Source organism: Anomaloglossus baeobatrachus, unplaced genomic scaffold, assembly GCF_048569485.1.
Source record: "Anomaloglossus baeobatrachus isolate aAnoBae1 unplaced genomic scaffold, aAnoBae1.hap1 Scaffold_2661, whole genome shotgun sequence".
Lineage (NCBI taxonomy): Eukaryota > Metazoa > Chordata > Amphibia > Anura > Aromobatidae > Anomaloglossus > Anomaloglossus baeobatrachus.
Window position 1 is genome coordinate 59,256 of NW_027442185.1, and position 17,353 is coordinate 76,608.

At 45.7% G+C, this 17,353-nt stretch overlaps 1 pseudogene; it reads right to left on the bottom strand.

Annotated features, from left to right (window-relative positions):
• Window positions 1-1,399: 1,399 nt before the first annotated feature.
• On the bottom strand, window positions 1,400-1,608 carry LOC142264480 (U2 spliceosomal RNA; annotated as a pseudogene).
• Between the last annotated feature and the right edge of the window lie 15,745 nt (window positions 1,609-17,353).

Consider the following 17,353-nt stretch of genomic DNA (forward strand, 5'->3'; position numbering starts at 1 on the left):
CGTACGGACCGGGGATGGGCGGTGGCCCGCCGGTACCAGATCGGGGAGTGAAGAGAAGCCAGCACCATCCGGCAGGGCCTACGGACCCCGACCAGGCTAGGAGTCGCCGTAAAACCGGTCAAATCCGTTAGCGACAGGAACCTCCAGGGTTTCCCAGCAGTCAAGACCCGATTGAAGGCAACAGCTCACACCGTAGAGGGAAGCACAGTCACCGCCAAGGCTACAGTTCCCAGGGCCAGAGCCTGCGGGCAAAAGGGGCTCCCTCAGCATCCATCCAAGCTGGGGAGCGGGTTACCGGTGGGAAGCCCGCTAGATTTTGGGGGAATAAAAGGGGTCCAACACCACATCCCCACAGGTGCACACCCACCCATCAAAGAGAGCTATAAGCCAATACCACCTTCACATTGCCAGTGTACCAAGGACATGTTGAGCAACATGAAGGCGGCTGGGGTTATCCGTGACAGTTGTAGCCTTTGGGCAGCTCTGTTGATCCTGTTAAAAAAGAAGGACGGCACCACTCCCCGTATTGAGGAATTGCTAGCTGCATTGAGAACTGCAAATTATTTTTCTACCCTTGATCTCACTAGTCACTATTGGCAAGTGTCCGTTGCTGAGGCAGACCGGGAGAAGACCGCCTTCGCCACCCCTATGGGTCTCTGCGAGTTCAAAAGCATGCCCTTCGAGCTGTGCAATGCGCCAGGAACCTTCCAGAGGCTGATGGAATGCTGCTTGGGACAAGATTTTAGGGTGTATAAAAAGGGAGATTAGATCCCGTGATCCCAACGTATTGTTACACCTCTATAAATCACTTGTAAGGCTACATCTGGAATATGGGAACCAGTTTTGGGCTCCACATTTTAAAAAGGACATTCAGAAGTTAGAGTCAGTTCAAAGGTGGGCAACTAGACTACTACAAGGAATGGAAGGCCTCCCATATGATGACAAGTTGAAAAAGTTATTAAGTGATTATTGGCTGCAATGGGGCTTTCTGGCTGGTGCCAGCCTCTCTTCTTAGCACACAGGAACCACAATCCCTACACCATGCTTCAATGGATTCTCTCATCCCAGCCCAGTAAAACTACATATTTTACACAGTCATAAGCAGCCAAAAGGGATCTATTCTATTCAATTGCAAATGATCTAGATAAGACTGAGAATAAGATACTGCACGGGACATAGCAGAGTTGGTCAAGTTGAGTGGAGATGAGTTTGCTATTTGGCACAGCTTTTTGCATCAATAAAGCAAGTAAAAGGTGTGAAAGATAAAAAAAAGGGTGAAAGTGTGAAAAGTGAATTGGCCAAATTGAGGTGCATATAAAGTTTTTGCTTTCTTTCAATTCACTAATGGGGCTCATTTGAATCAGGTGAATTGAGTTCTGCTTTTGGAAACTGGGTTAAGAAGGGGTGCACCGGTCCTGGAGGTACTGCAATACCAGGTCAATGCGTGGAGTGGACAGAGCAAGATTTTTTCCATCTCCTTGTTCTAAAAATCCATTTAATATATGGTCCCCAGAGAGGGGACGTATCAGATATTAAACTGATAAGAACAGATTTAATTTTTTTTTTTTTTTCTGTTTATCAGTAGGACTTCAAAATAACAAAGGTGATCGCCTCCCGTTGCCTGGGAACCGTCCAGGCACAAGAGGGCTATGTGTCACCAGAAGGCGCACACACTTCCTCAAGGCCGGCAGACGTGCAATCCCAGGCACCTTCCAGTACCGACCAAGGTAGCGTCCTCCGAAACTACACTTGATCTTAGCCAAAAGGCCGAGAAGCTATAACCCGAATTGGTTACGGCCTTGAGTGGCACCCTGGCCTATACCGGACACATCTTAGGGAGAGGGAGACAAACCCACGCCTACAGAAGACATTTTGTCACCCAAGCCAACCCTTGAAAAGGCTGTTTTGCAGAGCAAAAACAAGAAGAATGGTGCTTTTTGCAGCCGCCGCCCACTGCAATGAATCTGAATAACTCCTCCTTTTGGACACAAGCACCTCCCCTCCCCCTTGCAGTCTTTCCAATTCATGATACAAAAAGACGGACGGACAGGACAGGACAGGACAGGCTGCCTGACTTTCCGTCACTGCCACCCTTTGCCATCCTTGCCCGTAGAAAGCCCTTTCATCATCCCCAAACCCTAATCTTTTCCCTTCCCTTCCCAGATGCGTCTCACTCCCTTTCATTAGGAAGTGAGCGCAGCCTTTTCTCCGTTCTGCACATGCGCGACGTTAAACACAAATGCGCAGGCGTGCGTTCCATTACCCTCACTGCATTCCACTCCCATACAGGAAGTGGGCGCAGCTATTACTACGGTCGCACATAAAAGAACCCACGGCCACCACTGCACATAGCTGACTCCACCACAGGACACCCACTTCTACACCAACGCAGGTAAGACAGGATCGGCACCTCTATGCTCCCGTTACAATCAGGCTCAGTCACCATGTGATAACGCTCTCAACTCTTTAGTTGCAGGCTCCCCTTGCTTCACCTCCATTGGCTGTGCTGCCATTTCCTCTCCCACCTGGAAGGTATACTTTATTCCACTATTTTCCTGTTTCTCTCTTCCCCCTTTTCCCATAACCTACTTTTATCTGCATTTGTGGGGTATCTATATGCTATTTACATTTACATCATAGTTTTATTCATTAATATGGAAGGGAAGAGTGCCCATGAGAGTGTTGAACTGCGGAGAGCAAGAGATTAAGCTGCTCCGATTTGCCACCATTGATAAGCTGTTCTCAGTAGATACACATGCTATCCAAACAGCAGCATCCACCATTGCTTCAGCCCACCCATTCAGTGACAGCTCACCAAGTCAGCCATAGGAGTGGTGTAAGGAATTACACGTAGGCACTGACTCCACACCTTCACATCACAAGAAGGGGGTCTACAGGCTAGTGCAAGAATACGAGCAAGTCTTCAGCAAACATCCGCTAGACTTTTGAAGAATAAAAGGGGTCAAACACTACATCCCCACAAGTGCACACCCACCCATCAAAGAGAGATATAAGCCAAAACTACCTGCACATTACCAGTGTACCAAGGACATGTTGAGCAACATGAAGGAGGCTGGGGTTATCCGTGACAGTTGTAGCCTCTGGGCAGCTCCGTTGGTCCTGTTAAAGAAGAAGGACAGCACCACTCCCCTGTATAGAGGAATAGCTAGCTGCATTGAGAACTGCAAATTATTTTTCTACCCTTGATCTCACTAGTCGCTATTGGCAAGTGTCCGTTGCTGAGGCAGACCGGGAGAAGACCGCCTTTGCCACCCCGATGGGTCTCTGCGAGTTCAAAAGCATGCCCTTCGAGCTGTGCAATTTGCCAGGAACCTTCCAGAGGCTGATGGAATGCTGCTTGGGACACCGAAACTTTGAAACGGTACTGCTATACCTTTATGATGTTATTGTTTATTCTAAAGCAAACAAGATTTTAGGGTGTATAAAAAGGGAGATTAGATCCGGTGATCCCAACGTATTGTTACCCCTCTATAAATCACTTGTAAGGCCACATCTGGAATATGGGGTAAAGTCCTGAGCAGGTTGATAACCATTGGTTTGAGCATGGTAGGGTGTAGTGCGCATCTTCCTGCATCGGTAAAAGCTGCAGAAGTCCTTGAAGATTTCCGCTTCAAAGGCTGTGCCTTGATCTGTGAGGACTCTCTCTGAGTAGCCATGAGGTCTGCATAAGTGTGCTTGGAAGACCTTCGCTGCAGTATGGGCCATTAGATCTTTGACTTGTACCACAACCATAAATCTCGAGTAGTTGTCTACCATCGTAAGTGCATACGTGAGCTCGCCTCGATATTCTGCAACAAAACTCCCTTTTTCGATTTCAGTTTCAGCAAACACTCCTCTTCCTGTAGAAAATATTTATCATTACCTAAGACAGTCATTCTAATGCATGACAATATTAAGGCAATTTAGTTAAAACTTGTTTTAACTCACCTTTAAGGGGATTGATGTATTTCATGGTCAATCCAGGTTTGTCAGTGATGGCACTGACATAATGTATGGCGTCTTTTTCGGGCGTTATCCTTTGCCTTTTCATTGTGAAAATCCAGTTGCCTATATCAAAGCAAATTCTACTACTTGTAAAGTATGCAGAAAATGAAATGTAGAACATATAACATCAACTGCTTAGGAACGCATCATAGGTTAGTACTTAAAAGGATATTGTCATGTTCTAGTCATAATGCAAGCTGGACATTTTTCATGTTACCCTGTAATCGCCGGCCTGTTCTAATGCTCACAAGCTAAGATATAGGCTCAGCTGCTAAGGCTTCCCTCTGCCTTCTGAATGAAACTTGAATATGTCTGGGTCACTGTGTATATAGCAGGTGCTCAGAAAAAATAAGAGTCAATTCAATAAAAATAGCTCTGGCACACTATAGTGATCAATAACGTAAGAAAAGAACTCTTGGAATGCTGAAAATTCTTTATTTGTGCAAAAGGATAATTCATCCAACGTTTCGACCTTGTTTTTAGGTCTTTATCAAGGATAAAGTTATCTAAGATCATAAAGGGTTACAAAACCATATAAACACGTAATTAGTACATAGTACAACATAACAGTACAATATATTGCTACTTGAGAGTACAATGGGTCAAATGACCATGATGCACATACAAAAAATTTTTCCAAAGCCATAGTGAAAACATTTGTACTGAGGAAAGAAAATTTCCACATGACCTATCTGGAGAAACATTCTGGATCAAACAACCAAAAATAGTCAAGCAGGTAAATACACACCTATATGGATAACAGGATGATATGTGTTCAATTGTATAGCGTCATTGCCATTAAGGTACAAATGGAAAACTTGCAATCCTATATAGTGAAGGAAATGAACACATATCATATCAAAGAACACAGGAACATGGGTGTGAGAAAAACCTCAATGTTTATACTTTGTTCTTTATAATGGTGTGAACATGTATATGTCTCAGTACCTTATGCACTTGAGAATTCTAGTGAGTAGATCATGAAAGCCTATTTCAGAACTGGAATCAGTAAATAATTGTAGGTGGAATCTAAATGAAAAGATGGTACAAGTGTTATCATGACACGTGGGCTATAACACAATGGACCGTGTGACAAAGAAGAAAGGAGAGAAAGAAGAGGAAGAAAATGCAACTACCTGTAACATTACGTGATAGTCACTGGTAAGTATCACTTGACAATTCAAGTGAAAAAGGATTCCTTTATTAGTGGGTGTATTATAGTATAGCCCTTTGGCAGGGCAGCCAAAAATTGGGAGGCTCCACGTTGTCCCTGCATAGAGACGTGCATGAGGGCCTCAAAACATTGTTCCCATTGCAAAGGAGCGGGTCTCCTGTCGTTGTAATGTCCATTCTGCAAAGAATGGGCGAAAAAATTTACCACTGGGGGTATACCTGAAACAAAGGCCTAACTCTTGTAACGGTCATCATGGTGGCGCATGAGGAGAAGGAGGAGCAGTCCAGCGATTATCCAAAGTCCAGAAGTGTGTACCCATGGGTGACTGGAGGTACATGGCAAATTCCCGTTACAAACTTTAAATTCCGCTCTCATTTGCTGGTGGTGTGGTGAAGTCTGGCCCAATCCAACCCTTGTTCATCTTGATCAGAGTCAGCCTGTCAGCATTTTCAGTTGACAGGCGGGTGCGTTTATCTGTAATGATTCCACCTGCGGCACTAAAAACACGCTCTGACAAAACGCTAGCGGCAGGGCAGGCCAGGACTTCCAAGGCGTAGAGAGCCAATTCATGCCACGTGTCCACCTTGGATACCCAATAATTGTAAGGCACAGAGGAATGTCGGAGTACAGTTGTTCGATCTGCAAGGTACTCCTTGAGCATCTGGGCAAACTTAGGATTTCTTGTGGCACTACCCCGCACCTCAGGGGCTGTGGTACGTGAGGGGCTGAGAAAACTGTCCCACATCTTAAAGACTGTTCCCCTACCTCTGGCGGATTGGAATTGTGCCTCTCTCGGCTGTACGCCTTGGTTGTCCACTGATTCCTGACCTATGCCGCTAGCGTTTTGTGAGGGGAATGCTTTGCCTACTTCCGTGACTATGGCCTTCCGGAACTGCTGCATTTTGGTTGACCTCTCCGCCTCGGGAATAAGAGACATAAAGTTCTCCTTGTAGCGTGGGTCTAACAGTGTTATCAACCAGTAATGATTGTCGGCCAAGATGTTCTTAAAGCGAGGGTCACGAGACAGGCAGCTTACCATAAAGTCAGCCATGTGCGCCAGACTCTTAACAGCCAGGACTTCAGTAGCCTGACCAACACGTTGACTGAACATGCTGTCCTCCTCCTCCTCCTCCTCCTCCTCATCTACCCTGTCCTCTGGCCAGCCACGCTGAACCGAGGATATGACTGGTGTGCATGTCATATCCTCAATTTGGCCGGAGATTTGCTCCATGTCTTCATCCTCCTCCTCGTCATAGTCCTCCACTGCACGTTGTGATGAGACGAGGCTGGGCTGTGTGTTATCACCCACACCCACTACTGTTTCTTGCTGCAACTCATCGCGCTCCGCCTGCAATGCATCATGTTTGGTTTTGAGCAGAGACCGTTTTAGAAGGCAGAGTAGCGGTATGGTGACGCTAATAATGGCGTCATCTTATACCTTTATGATGTTATTGTTTATTCTAAAGCAAACAAGATTTTAGGGTGTATAAAAAGGGAGATTAGATCCGGTGATCCCAACGTATTGTTAACCCTCTATAAATCACTTGAAGATTTCCGCTTCAAAGGCAGTGCCTTGATCTGTGAGGACTCTCTCTGAGTAGCCATGAGGTCTGCATAAGTGTGCTTGGAAGACCTTCGCTGCAGTATGGGCCATTAGATCTTTGACTTGTACCACAACCATAAATCTCGAGTAGTTGTCTACCATCGTAAGTGCATACGTGAGCTCACCTCGATATTCTGCAACAAAACTCCCTTTTTCGATTTCAGTTTCAGCAAACACTCCTCTTCCTGTAGAAAATATTTATCATTACCTAAGACAGTCATTCTAATGCATGACAATATTAAGGCAATTTAGTTAAAACTTGTTTTAACTCACCTTTAAGGGGATTGATGTATTTCATGGTCAATCCAGGTTTGTCAGTGATGGCACTGACATAATGTATGGCGTCTTTTTCGGGCGTTATCCTTTGCCTTTTCATTGTGAAAATCCAGTTGCCTATATCAAAGCAAATTCTACTACTTGTAAAGTATGCAGAAAATGAAATGTAGAACATATAACATCAACTACTTAGGAACGCATCATAGGTTAGTACTTAAAAGGATATTGTCATGTTCTAGTCATAATGCAAGCTGGACATTTTTCATGTTACCCTGTAATCGCCGGCCTGTTCTAATGCTCACAAGCCAAGATATAGGCTCAGCTGCTAAGGCTTCCCTCTGCCTTCTGAATGAAAATTGAATATGTCTGGCTCACTGTGTATATAGCAGGTGCTCAGAAAAAATAAGAGTCAATTCAATAGAAATAGCTCTGGCACACTATAGTGATCAATAACGTAAGAAAAGAACTCTTAGAATGCTGAAAATTCTTTATTTGTGCAAAAGGATAATTCATCCAACGTTTCGAGCTTGTTTTTAGGTCTTTATCAAGGATAAAGTTATCTAAGATCATAAAGGGTTACAAAACCATATAAACACGTAATTAGTACATAGTACAACATAACAGTACAATATATTGCTACTTGAGAGTACAATGGGTCAAATGACCATGATGCACATACAAAAAAATTTTCCAAAGCCATAGTGAAAACATTTGTACTGAGGAAAGAAAATTTCCACATGACCTATCTGGAGAAACATTCTGGATCAAACAACCAAAAATAGTCAAGCAGGTAAATACACACCTATATGGATAACAGGATGATATGTGTTCAATTGTATAGCGTCATTGCCATTAAGGTACAAATGGAAAACTTGCAATCCTATATAGTGAAGGAAATGAACACATATCATATCAAAGAACACAGGAACATGGGTGTGAGAAAAACCTCAATGTTTATACTTTGTTCTTTATAATGGTGTGAACATGTATATGTCTCAGTACCTTATGAACTTGAGAATTCTAGTGAGTAGATGATGAAAGCCTATTCCAGAACTGGAATCGGTAAATAATTGTAGGTGGAATCTAAATGAAAAGATGGTACAAGTGTTATCATGACACGTGGGCTATAACACAATGGACCGTGTGACAAAGAAGAAAGGAGAGAAAGAAGAGGAAGAAAATGGAACTACCTGTAACATTACGTGATAGTCACTGGTAAGTATCACTTGACAATTCAGGTGAAAAAGGATTCCTTTATTAAAGGGTTCTCAGTCGCCTCAGGATCATGAAATACTAGGGTAAATGATATGAGAATGGGTAAGAAGCACCACTAAAGGAAATATGAGATGCAGGACATATATCTATAAACCCCTGAACTACATGATAGAAATAAAAAGAAGAAAAAAGAAAAAAAAGAAGAAAGAAGAAGAACACATAGAATGCGGAAAGAGAATGGGTACAACTACCTGAGTTACTGCAGGGAGGCCCCTGGTAGGTATTGTGAGGGTTAGTGGAATTCCTTCACTGAAGGGTTCTCAGTTGCCTCAGGTTCGTGAAAAATGCTATAGACAAATAATGCCCGGAGAAAAGGGGTTCATATACAGCGAATAATGGTAATACAAGGTACATGTGTCCCATGTAATAGTATAAATATATATATATGCTCTACACCAGAAATAGAAAGTAGTCCCTCTGCCTTCTGTCTAGGTGCCCTGAGTTATGTCCTGTAAACTGTCACAGTGACCTAGACACACATGTGTAGTAGGGGAATATCCCTGCTGAGATGCCAGTGCTAGAGCACTCGTTTGCTGTGGAGTTGAACGCTATGTGAGTAGTTCTTACCTTCAATGAGCAGAAGTCTCTTTTTTCAGATTTCAATATCTCTGTGGGTATCTGGCAGAAATATGGAATACTCTTTACTGCTAAGACCCTGTACACCACTCCCACTAAAGGGGGCTTTACACGCTGCGACATCGCTAATGCGGAGTCGTTGGGGTCACGGAATTTGTGACGCACATCCGGCCGCATTAGCGATGTTGCTGCGTGTGATACCGATGAGCGATTTTGCATCGTTGCAAAAACGTGCAAAATCGCTCATCGGTGACATGGGTCTCCATTCTCGATTATCGTTACTGCAGCAGTAACGATGTAGTTCGTCGCTCCTGCGGTAGCACACATCGCTCCGTGTGACACCGCAGAAACGAGGAACCTCTCCTTACCTGCCTCCCAGCCGCTATGAGGAAGGAAGGAGGTGGGCGGGATGTTCCGGCCACTCATCTCCGCCCCTCCGCTGCTATTGGGCCGTCGCTCAGTGACGTCGCTGTGACGCCGCACGGACCGCCCCCTTAGAAAGGAGGCGGTTCGCCGGACACAGCGACGTCGCCGGGCAGGTAAGTATGTGTGACGGGTCTGGTCGGTGTTGTGCGGCATGGGCAACGATTTGCCCGTGTCGCGCAACAGATGGGGGCAGGTACCCACACTAGCGATATCGGGACCGATATCGCAGTGTGTAAAGTAGCCTTTAGTCACATGACCAAGACTGTATCTGTGTCCCTACAACACACTTGAGACAAATGTGTGTGTGAGCCTGCATTGTGGGGTATATATAATATATTATAGAGCTGGGAAGGATCATTCTAAGCAGTGAGCTGTTCCAGTATTTGTAGGAAAATACCCAGTAGAAGCATCAAACACAGCACCAATACCTCCCATCAGTATTCCACCACAGTGCCATGTAACCCATGCCCTACACTCCCATCTACACCAATACTATACAGGCACAAACTAGTATATCTGACTAAAAGCCCCCAAAATATGAAGAACGGCCTATAGTTGAGTGTGGATATAAAATCTATGTGAGCAGAGCTAGAATAGAAATCACTGATCGCATTGAAGTCATTCTGACCATAAATCACCATGATATCAAGGTGAGGAGTTGTGTGTTACTGCTGGGAGGAAAGGGTTAACAGTGGAATATTAAGGTGCATTTCTGTGTGCAGTGTTACTAGTCAATGTAACAATTCAGTATGAGCTGCTCTTGGTGCCGGGGGAGGGAGATGCTCTCCTGAGCAAGATAGATGGGGAATGAACATGATATCTATATAGTGTAAGGCAGGGGGTCTCAAACCAGGTGATCATGTCTGATCAACTGGTTACATTATGTCTGATTACCTTGTCTAACAGTTTTTTCTCCCCTTTCTTTACCTTCCAGGTTCCCATAGTCACGTGAAATATCCCTGTTGCACTTGATTACGGCTCACTATTCACTATAGGATGTCTTATATCTAACATCACACTCTCACCCATCAGCACTCTATAGGTTTGTATAAGGTATGCGCTTACACATCCGGTCCTCCATAGGTATTTCCACTTATGTAACACTATCCCTATGATCACTCATAACTCATACCCTTGTAGTCAATTACAGCCTCCTCTCTCCCCCCTCCCCTTCTCCCTTTCCATCTATAATTTTGCCAGTACAATATTAGTTTACATTAGGCACACACTCACATATTCCTTTCCTTAGTGATTTATTGTAATTCACATTCACATACAATTCTCTATGCCTGCCCCATTACTACATTCATACCTACTTGACCCTATCCTGATACCCCTTGTCTCACCTTGTTGGTCCCTACACCTGTTATCATGTCCTTTCCTGTGTCTGTCTTGTCACACAACACATTTTAGCATATAACTTGTGCTCCTTATTACCTGTCCTGCCTATTAGAATTATGTCCATTATGTCCATGCATGGCCCAATGAATCAAGTCTGTACTTCATATTCATGGTTTAAGCCTTTGGGTTCCAATGTGCCCAGAGTATATATCCAGAAAGATTCCCTTTCTTTGAGCTTCCTAATTCTATTGCCTCCTCTGCGTATGGCTTGGACATGTTCGATGACTTGGAATCTTAATTGGATCACTGTGTGATTATGCGTCACAAAATGGTGTGGGACTGGTAATAGAATCTGCTTACAATGTATTGTTGACTTGTGTTTAGCTCAAAGAAAGAGAATCTTTCTGGATATGTACTCTGGGCACATTAGAACCCAAGGGCTTAAACCGTGAATATGAAGTAAAGACTTGATTCATTGGGCCGTGCACCATGTCACCAAGTGTCCAATTGCATTGTCCAATGGCTCACAATGGTTATGCGTTTTCATTGGATGGATAATCGAAGCCATGTTTTTTTCCTTTCTGTTGGGTTTGTTGTGTGAGTAGCCTATAGGATTAAGTTGGTTACCGCAGGCAGTGGATTTAACTTCCTGTCTTTGGTCCAGTGGTAGATGGATTGTCTGGTCTATGAGCTGTTATTGGTTTGAATGCAGGTGAATGCCCATGGGCTGCTTATGACTGTGTAAAATAGTATTGATTCATGATGGATTTCAGACTACATGTAGATATCTTCAGTCTTTCTATCCACATCATTTAAATGAACATTATCCATGCAGCTTGAAATCCATCCAATAAGAGAAGCAACCTTGTACAACCAATCTGATAAGGGCACAGTATATCCTAAGGGAAGGTTATGGCTATAAAAGGGGACTTCTTGGAGTCACCAGGTTGTTGATGGATGTTGCATGATCTAGTCTAAGCTCTTAGGAGCTGGCTAGGGGATCAGAACCAGGATGCCTTGTGGACTCGGTCTAGGGACTTTGGCTTCAACTAGAGGATCACTTGGCTACATGGCTTCAATCTAGGGGCTCCAATTCCGATTGGAGATCATAACCGCAATCTAGGGATTTCGACTCCGGCTGCCAGGATTATACCATATCATCATACCAGAGACTACTTAAGGAAGAAACCCAGGTTGGACAATTTTGTCACCTGGCTACAGACTTTGCAGACCTCAGCCAGCTTCCTAAATCTGGCGCTATTCTATTGTCGGTGGGTGCCCGACAAATTACACAGCTATGTAAAATTTTGGTTTATGAAACTTCAAATCCAGTGACTGATTATTATGTTTTCTAATGTCCTGATTTAAAAAAAAAAATAAATATTTTTTTTTAACCATCAAATATTGATTTTGTACAATCCATGTGTGAAGTTACATACAAGTGACATGAACAAGAAAAATACTTATTGTAACCAAAAATATTCACAATTTTATATATAAAATACATTTATTTATTGTACAGTGATTCTGCAACTTTATTAGAAATTTATTCTTGCACTTTTTCCTTTTCTCTAGATCCCCCTTTTCTCTTATAGAAGGCCTGTGGATCTTCTCTGTGAAGCATCCGGCAATCATGTTCACGTTTCATTTACTTTGGTATCGTCGTTCCATCTCCTTGATATTCCGATGAAAACCTTCTTGTTCTTCCCACCAGCACCAAGGTTTTCAGACAAGTAGTCCAAATAGGAATGTAAAAAATGTAACTTCAAATTCATTAGACAACCCAAGGCTTTGAAACGTTTCAGCATGTTCTCCACGATGGACTTAAATTTTGATTCTTTGTTGTTACCTAGAAACGTATTTATTGCTTCTTTCAAAGAGTCCCAAGCCCTTTTTTCAACAGTTTTCATTATTGTTTAAAACACGTCATCCTTCATTCATGGGTTTCTGAATATCCGAACCCACAAAAATGCTTTTGTGCTGCCCCTGTGCCAGCAGCCGCCGTTGGTCGGATCCAGACCTTCTAAGAGAGTGGCTCGACCCGGGGGTCTCGCGGACATGTCGAATAAAAGGAGGAATGTAGATGTATGGGCTAGGCCGTATTAAGTTTGTGACGCCACCAACGGTGTGTGGTGAGGTGGGACACCACCGCTGCCGTTATGGGATACCCGGGAGAGATGTAGTGGCAGCTGGATGTTAACCCCTCCGTGTGTAGGGATGATTGCCCCGGGGCCCAGTGTCTTTGTGCAGGGTATGGTGATGGCAAGGGCCGGCGCGCCTGAGCAAGCAGGGGGATGTTTGGTTACTCACAGTAAATGAATCACACGAGTCTTTCGGTAAACCAAAGGTGCTGGTGGCCTGCCGCCCCGGCCGGTTGCATTCAGGTCCCCCACCCAGGCTGGTGGTCGCTGTCCTTTACTCTGCACTTGTTTTTGTGTATGGTGGACTGCCTGGTCTGGAACTCAGGAGTCCGCTCCCGGCTGGATATGGCCTAAGGAGCCGTGCCCGCAGGCGCTGGCCCGTGGGATCTAAGGGCCCTGGCGGTGGCCTTATCCCTATCAGTGGGCTGTTGTCTTCTTTGAGGGACTTTAGGTGGGATAGGACCTATAATCCTGCCCTCAATCATTTAATTAGCTAGGCCGCTGTTTTCGGTCCTGGCTTCAGGGTCCTAGGTGACTAGGGTTTCAGGTCGGCTGTGTGTTTCCTAAGTGAGGAAAGGTGTTGTGCGGGGGCCTATCTGTAACTACCTGGTTTTGCCAGGGCATCACACCTTCCTTCAGACTTGATTCTGACAGTCCCTGAAACTTGGTACACAGGTACTTAAACATCTCTCCTTCTTTCAGTAGCGCTTTCACAAACAGCTTCATCAGTCCAAGCTTACAGTGGAGTGGTGGCAAGAGAACTTTAGGTGGGATCAACTAAGCTTTATGCAACAATGTTCTTGAGTCCCGGTTACAAAGATGTTCTTGTTGGCCAATTTTTTTTGCTCCAGTGAAGAGTCCTAACCTGGCTTTCCAATTCACACAAAAAGCATGTGTTCTGCCTTCTTTTACGTAATGCTGTGAATCTCTAGCATACAGCTAAACCCTAGTTCACATTTCAAATAAACAGACTGTGGAGTTCAATAGCCTTGATTTATTAGCTGGTAACGTGAACTTGATTGCAGTATACATGGAATATACAGTGAATATAGGAATATCCAAGATGCAGTTGAAGACAGAATACGGTATATCCAAGATACTGTTTTATACGGGTAAAAACTATAACAAGAAAATGATTACAGTCAGTACAGTGTTAATACAGAGTTAACATAGCATAACAGTACATGAGATGCAGTTCTTACGAGAATGTAGGTGAAAGGTCACTGCATCTGCAATACATAGAAATCTTATCTAGACAAACAAGACAGGGATGACACTAAAGGTGTAGAAGTACAATGTACAATGCATTTACTACACTCTTCCATCTAGGATTCTATCACTAACACATGTAATTTGCTTTGCTCACCGGATTACACTAGGCAGGGGTGAATGTACAGAGAGGTAAGTCGGCATGTCCTTTCCTGACAAATCCAAAGAGAAAATGGCTGCAGGCTTCTTCTCAGCTCAGGGAGGCATTCCTTACCCAGAATACATTTAGCTTAAAGGGAAACTCAGCAATTCAAAAGAATAACAATGACCTCTAGGGGTTGTAACAGAAATTTTAATGAATGACTATTAGCAGGCTGCCATGAGGCAGAACAGCATGGGTATTTAATATATCCTCCTTGCTGCCCAAGAAGCAATGAGAACATTTTTAGACCACCACATATTGACCATCCATGCTCCTTGTAGTTAAGTTTCTTGAGAATAAAGTCTAAATTCTCACAGCTTTCTTCCAAGTGCATAGCATGTGTGACGCCCTGGACTAGCCAGGTAGTCACAAACACAAAATCACACACACCCCCTCCCCTGGATAGTCTACATCAGTCACACAAAATCCTTGTTGCCTCCTCCAGGGTCTGATGTCCACACCAGGTGGGGCGGAGCCAGGCGGTTGGCCCCACCCACCGAGGAGTTCACAGGCCTGGAGGCGGGAAAAAGCAGTTAGTTTAGTTTTGTAGTGGAAAGTGAGAGGACAGAAACTGTTAGTGTCTGGGTAGGAGCCCAGGCACTGTCAGCAAGGTCGGCAGACGGTGGTGGCCGTCTGCAGGAGGTGGTACAAGTCAGCTGAACCGTAGGATCGGGGACGGGCGGTGACCCGAAGGGAACTGAACCGGTGAGCGGATCTGTACCAAGCACAAAGGCAGGGCCATTGGACCCTGACCAGGCTAGGAGCCGCCGACAATGGTCAAATCCGAGAGTGACCGGAATCCCAGGGGTTCCCTAACACCCAAGACCCGACAGAAGGCAACCGTCCACACCGTGAGGATAAAAAGCCACCGCCATAGGCTAGAGATCCAAGGGCCAGCGCCTGCGGGCAAACGGGCTCCCTCGGTACGTACACCCCAGCCATCCAGCCTCCCCGTACCGCCACCGGGCCCCGGGATCACCAACCCCTACCCACGGAGGGGGAACCAACATCCTAGCTGCTCCCTGCCATCGCTCCCGGGATCCCCGTCACCAGCAGTGGTGGTGCCCATTATCACCACGACCTGTGGGTGACGTCACTAACTATCTCCCCAAACAAACCACCCCCTTTTCACTCGTGGGCGAGGAGCGCTGCTCGAGTCCCCGGATCTGGCCCTCCGCTCGAGCCACCGAGCAGCAGCAGCAGCAGAAGTCCCCGAACCCGAGCGTAGCGTGCGTGGCCCCTCTGCCCGCGACACATGCCCTACACACACTGAAGAATACTTACTGCCATTGAGCAGTAGCACAGCTTTCAGACTTTTTGGATGAAACAATGACGTGTCTCCACTCGCTCACATTGTACTTAATGTTACATTTTCCATCAGCACAGGAACATCGCTTGAATACACTAGAGCGCCATCTTCAGAAAAGTATGGAGGGAATCTTTTCAGAATTCTAACCTTTTGGAAACCTATTGTCACGCTCTCCGGGTCCCCTGCTCTGCCCCCCGGCTCACCTGCCACGCTCCCCGGCTTCCCTGCTTCGCTCCCCGGCTCCTCTGGCAGACATCCCCCGCTCCACGGTCTCCAGCCTCCACCACCTGCGGTCCCCAGGCGGCCCGGTCCCCACTCCCGGCGCCCGTCGGCAGCCCTGCTCCAGGCCGGCTCCCCTGCTTCCTATACACCGCTCCCTGCCCTGGCTTCTGGCACCCGGGCCTCGCGCATGCGCATTAGGGCGCGCGCGCGGTCATTGACCCTCTCTTAAAGGGCCAGCGTCCACTGACAGGAAATTGAACACACAGGTACAGGGTATAAAGGGGTTTAATGTCCAAGTGGGCGGGGCCTGTTCTTCGTGTTTCCTAAGCTAGGAGTCAGGTCTCCTTGTGTCTCTGTGATATACTTACCTATCTCTCTTCTAGAGCCGCTCCTGCCTCGCCATCCGGTCCTGCCGATTCCCGAACCCCGAACGCTGACTATCTGCCATCCCGTCAGTCCGTACCATCTCTGATCCCTGTGGTGACCCGTCCTCTCGCTCCATCGGTTCCGGACTCTGCCTGACATCTCGGCCTCCGAACCTGAGCTCCGTCACCCGGACTACCATCAGTGACTCCGTGGTCCCAGGGACTTCTCCATTCCACTCTTTTGCACGGACTGTCCTGCTACCCGTAGTGCTCCGGCTACCGGACCCCTTGCCTTCATTAAGGTGTTCGGCCCAGTGGATCCACCTCCTGGGTCTGCCCGTCCACCTGGCCCTAACACCTATAGAATCAGTGTTTGTGAAAAAACTGTACGTGATGATATTTTTTCAATATTTTTACTGAGTCCAATGATCAAAAGTATGAAAAAAATCACATCTTTCAAAAATTTTTACCCTTGGAAACCTGTGTTATTATTACTATGCACGAGCCCTAAATTGTCTGAAAAACAACAAATATGCTGGTTGGATAGACCTTGACCCAACAATTCAACGGCCACAATTAAGGAGAAAAGTGCTAAGAGAGTTAAATTTGCCCCTGAAATAACCCATGATACGGGCCAAGGAGGGACACACCATTTTGATCCGAAAATAGCCCAACACCATGAGAGACGGGCAAATCCGTGAAAAGACAAAGTTCCAAGCTACAACTGACGCAGGATCTACAGCACATACGCCCATTGTAATTGTTCATGATTTCCGGCCACTACGCATTTCAGCCTTCAGGGACCTGGTAATTCGAATGCTATGTCCAGGAGTAGAGATGAGCGAACCGGTCCCGGTTTGGCTCGAGGTCGGTTCGCCGAACGGAGCTCCCGTTCGAGTTCGGCTCGTCGAACGTTCGACGAACCGAACTCGAGCCAATAGGAAACAATGGCAGGCAATCACAAACACAGTAAAACACCTAGAAAACACCCTCAAAGGTGTCCAAAAGGTGACAAACAACTCACAACACAACACAAACACATGGGAAAGTGACAAGGACATATACTCATGCGAAAACAAAACAGCTGGACAAGGAAAAAGAGGAGGACACACAGATATAGGCATGGCACGCCATTCTAAAATCATGTAAAACACCGCAAGGTGACTCCAAGCGGAGTCTCCCTTTTTTCCAAAAATTGGGCCCCACACACACCCACCCATTCAGTGGCA